Raw genomic sequence first — 4,707 nt, 5'->3', positions numbered from 1 at the left:
TGTCTCCCCAGACCCTGCGGTTTATATTTCCTGACTCGGTGAGGGTGCAGGATTATGCCCGAGTGGATTACACTGTCTGGGATATTTCCCTCTGGTGGTGCCATAGCGAAGTCTCTGTTGCCAATTTGTGATGTCCGGCGCTCAACCTCACGGGAAGAGTGGTGGGATGGGACTCGGGGCATTTTGTTTGTTAAGGGCCATTTGGTTTTGGTTGTTCTGTGCCATCTGGAGATAAGCCCGGGCTGAGCTGTTTTGCAGCTCCCCCCAAGTTCTCTCTGCACAGCCAAGGCACGGCGGAGATGGAGCTGAGTGGGATGGCAGCTCCCTGCCTCTCACCTCTTGTGCTCTGAAACCGGCTTGGCTGGCTGCTCCCATACAGGGAGGTGTTGGCATCACGAAGCCTGTGCTAAAGCGGGGTGGGGGCAGTTGATTAGCAAAGCCAAAGTGGTTATTAATGGTTATTAACAGCACACTAATTACGCCCATGTAACTGGGAAGCTCAGATGCCCCCTAACCACCCCCCCCGGTGCTTCTCTAGCCAGGCGAGTGCTGGACGTCCCCCCCGCAGGAGAGGAGCACACCTCTGAGGTGGGTGGAAGGGCATCACCCAACGGGGAGAGGACCAAGATGGGGCTTGGGTGTCCCTTGGGGTGGCCGGGTGGCGGGGTAGGGCTGCTGGGGGCTGCCACGATGAGGGACACCCCCACACCTTTCTCCATGGCTCCCAGAGCTCTGCTCCCTCCCTCCCTCCCACCCATCCAGTGCCACCGGAGGGGTGGTGTCCCCCCTCCCGGGGCGGGCAGGAGCTGTGCCACCCCATCTAACACCTCAACGCACCAAAGCACCTCACTGGGGGAGGGACTCTGTGCCTGGTAGCCCCGTGCTCCCCAGCACTGTAAGGATGGGGCTGAGCCCCCACCACGGCCACCCTGTGCGCAAGGACCATGTCACGGGGCACATGGCAGCGTGCCAAGTGTGCAAAGCTGGAGGAGGAACATCTCCTCCAGCCGCGCTGAGGGCAGCAACAGTGTCACTCGCACTGTGGCTCTACCCACGCTCTCCTGGCAGCACAGGAAAGCGCAAGCTCGTCACCTCCCAAAGGCCACTTCCTAACGAGAAGCGAGGCCCAGCTCCTGCACAACACGGCTGGCCCAAAGCGGGCTGATTCTGCCCCCTGGGGTGGTCTCAGGGGAGCTGGTGGGCACATATGGACATGCCGAAGGGCCAGAGCCCACCCTGTGACGCTGTAGGCAGAGGGGACAGTGGTACCTGGACAATGTCCCCACCGCCTCACACACGGAGGCTTTCAGCAGTCACAGCCACCCGGGCGCTGCCGAGGGGGCAGCAGGGGCTCCCCACGGGGGGTTTACAGAGCACAGAGAGCGTCCGTACACCACTAACCCCTCTCCAGGGGCGGATTTTCGGGATGCTGCTTGCTCATCTCACTGCTGAACAACTCCCCAATTGCCCCTTCAGCACGTTGTGACCATCGCTTCGTGGCTTTTGTGCTCCGATACTCATCCTGGCTCCAATCCTCTTCCTGGGGGATTGTGAGGGAGCAAAAGACCACATCGCTACATCCAACTTTTTTTTCAGTTAAATAAAAAAAAAAGAATAAATCACCCTCTGTCATTATCAGGTAGAGTTTCGTTCCAGTCAGGCTCTTTCTATTAAAATAAATATTTAAATTATATAAAGAAATAAATATTTCTCTTTTCACATTAAATAACTCCCTGGAGACAGCAAAAAAAAACCCAGACAACCCAGAGTTACTGTCTCCAAAATAAGGATGGTGGGAGGGGAATAAACCATCTTAACTTCTACTTCATAACCTAAAGAGGAAAATTCGTCTAAGAAATGTAACTAAGTTCTAAGAAATGTAACTAAGATCTAAGAAATGTAACTAAGATCTAAGAAATGTAACTAAAGGTCTAAGAAAAGTGACTAAAATAAGAACTCTAATTGTCCACGTGTCACAGCAGCTGTTGATGGATTATCTCCCACACCATCTTCTTGCGCGAGTATGGCATGTGAGTCTGAAAAGAGAAGAGAAATCCATTAAATAACGACATCACGGCAGAAAGAGGCGGAAAACACGCATAAACGCCCAGCGGAGTCCTTAATAGGATGTTCCCTTTAAGAACTGTCAGCCATTTGGGTACAACACCCCACGCGGCTCCTAAGAGGGTGACACGACAACCCAACAAAACCAGATTGACTTGACCGCGCGACAGCTTACAAGCACGCTAACAAAAGACCGGTATAAAATAAAAATAAGCAGCGGCAGTATCTTGCCCAAGAGGAATCTCACCGGCAGCAGCTCCCAAAGGCGGGGATGGAGAACCACAGCTCTGCCCTGCCCAGGCCACTTGGAAGTTCTGACCCCAGCAACTACGCACCGAAACGGGGCACAAAACCTCAGTCCCTGCCCCAGACACAATTAAGAGCTGCTGCGTAACCTCCCTGGCTCCTGTCCCTGCGCGAAAGGGGCTGGAGGGGTTTATGACCTTCACTCACCTGGGTAAAGTTGAACGGTTTCTCTCTGGAGATGTACTCTGCGTATTTGCACATAAAGACAACACAGTCGCTTCCGTTCAGCTGCTGAGGGATCTCCTAAGGAATGCAAAGAAGATGGAGGATTTCCCTCTGTATCAAAAGAAAAGCAACTTGGAAGTAGCGCACATTACCCACACCGACACTGCGCTCACCGCACACTCCTGACCCTACTTGCGTAATCCCGAATACCCACTCCCGCCCACGAGGAACAGACCCAGTTCACTGCGCACCATCCCTCCCCTCTGCCTCCCGGACTCGGACACTACAATCCAAATTCTTGGCAGGCCCAGAAGGGGCAGCAGCCCTCCTCCCTGCGAGGCCTCTCGAGGTTCGCACGGCGTCTTTCTCAAGTGACCTTTCTTAAATCCAGTCTGTAGGGACCGCTTTTTACTATTAACTCCTCGAGAAACATCAGCTCAACCCTTTGCTTTGTCACGTGCCAGGATCTGGGCCCCAAAGAAGCACTGACAGTTCCCATTTCAAGCCCAAGTGGTGCTCACGTACACGTGGCTCCATGCTGTGAAGAGTCCACTCTGAAACATTCAGCTCCAGGTTTCTTTTTTCCCGGCTTTTTGCAGGTATTGGCTGGTTAAAACAAAAGGGAAAAACAGAAATCCCTTTTCATCTCTGTAATTTAGGCCAACAACAAAATAAAGCGGCTGAAGGATCACAGGAAGATGGACGGCAGGACGGGAAAATGTCAGAGGATCCTCACAGCAGCTGATTTAAGGCTGATTTGGGAGGAAAAATCCCAATCTGAAACTTACAAACATGGGGAGAGGCTGTGAGCTAATGGTCAAGAACGAGGCCAACAATTCCAACAGAGACTTCCACACAAACCTAAGTTCATTGCTTCGGAGAGGTCAAAAAACCCCAAATCACATGTTATCAGAGGACCAAGAGACAAACCAAGCAAGGAACCATAATGCCATAATTCCACCGGGTGCCTTGATCCCACACCCTGGGATCCGACTAACAAAGTCGGCACACGTGTGCCACGGGGCTATGGCGTATTTGGCTGTGCCTATCACGGGAAGGTGGCAGAATCCAGGCACCCCAGACCCTGGGTGGAGGGGACGCTGTGACACCAGATCAGCAGTCAATGCCAGACAACTCGCAGCAAGCAACTCCAGGATTCCTGGTTGGTTATCTACAAGCCATGTGAAAACTTGCAGTCGCCTTACAGGGACTAAATCTAAAAACCCTCTCCTCATTCACACCATAAAAGCAGTGACGGAGCGGTTACTTACAGCAAAGTCTGACAAATTTCATCCCCTTTCTGTGCCAGTGAGTTCAAGTATGTGATGGTCTTCTTTCTGACATCTATGACCTGTTATTAAAAGGTGACTGTGAGACAAAGCACAACCTTGTGCCGCACACCCACCAACACCTAAATGACTTCTCTTGCCAGTTTTTTCTCCCCATCCAACTCCAGAGAAAAAGCCCGTGGAACTCACAGCTAGTGTCCAGTGCGCTCACAAGTTCACAGGCATGAAGATGATGTCCTGCTTGAAGACATCCACACTCCTGGTCCACCTCCTGACTGCTTCATAGCCCCCCGATGTTAGTTTGGGATAAAAGAAGGTACTGAAAGCGTGGACCGCTGGATACCCTTCCTTCTTGCCTCTTTCCATCAGCAGACCCATGTAGAAATTAACGACCTGTACCATAAAGAGTAACCATGAGGTGTAAAAATAAGACGCTGGCTTTCCCAACGAAAAATACAGCACCACCTCTTTTCTGGCCACCCTTAAGCACGCAGCGGAGAGAACTCCAGCCTCAGCTGTCAGCTTTTGTTCCCAGAATTTCACACGGGGTTACATCGGCAGTTTGATCAAAACACCTGCCCCCCCCCCCCAATAACACGAACTAACTCCTGGAAGCTGCGTCATACAAGAAGTAAAGGAACTTCCAGAAACACTCGACCCTTCAATACCTCAAGTAAGACCTGTACAGAGATTTCTAGGCTCTGCAGCAGAGGTCATCAAAGAACGTTGATGAGACTTCTGTACACGGCGGAGGGGTATTTTTCAATAAAGGCTGAATGAGACTGTCCCTGTGCTGCAGCTGGTTTTACCTCATCATTTAGCCAGCAAAGGTTCCTGAGCGTGCGGATGTCCTCCCGAGTGACCTTTAGTTTGAAGGCACTGC

This window comes from Vanellus vanellus, assembly GCF_965231255.1.
Source record: "Vanellus vanellus genome assembly, contig: HAP1_SCAFFOLD_36, whole genome shotgun sequence".
Classification (NCBI taxonomy): Eukaryota; Metazoa; Chordata; class Aves; order Charadriiformes; family Charadriidae; genus Vanellus; species Vanellus vanellus.
The sequence above is the reverse complement of the archived record's forward strand: the minus strand, read 5'-3'. Positions refer to the sequence as shown.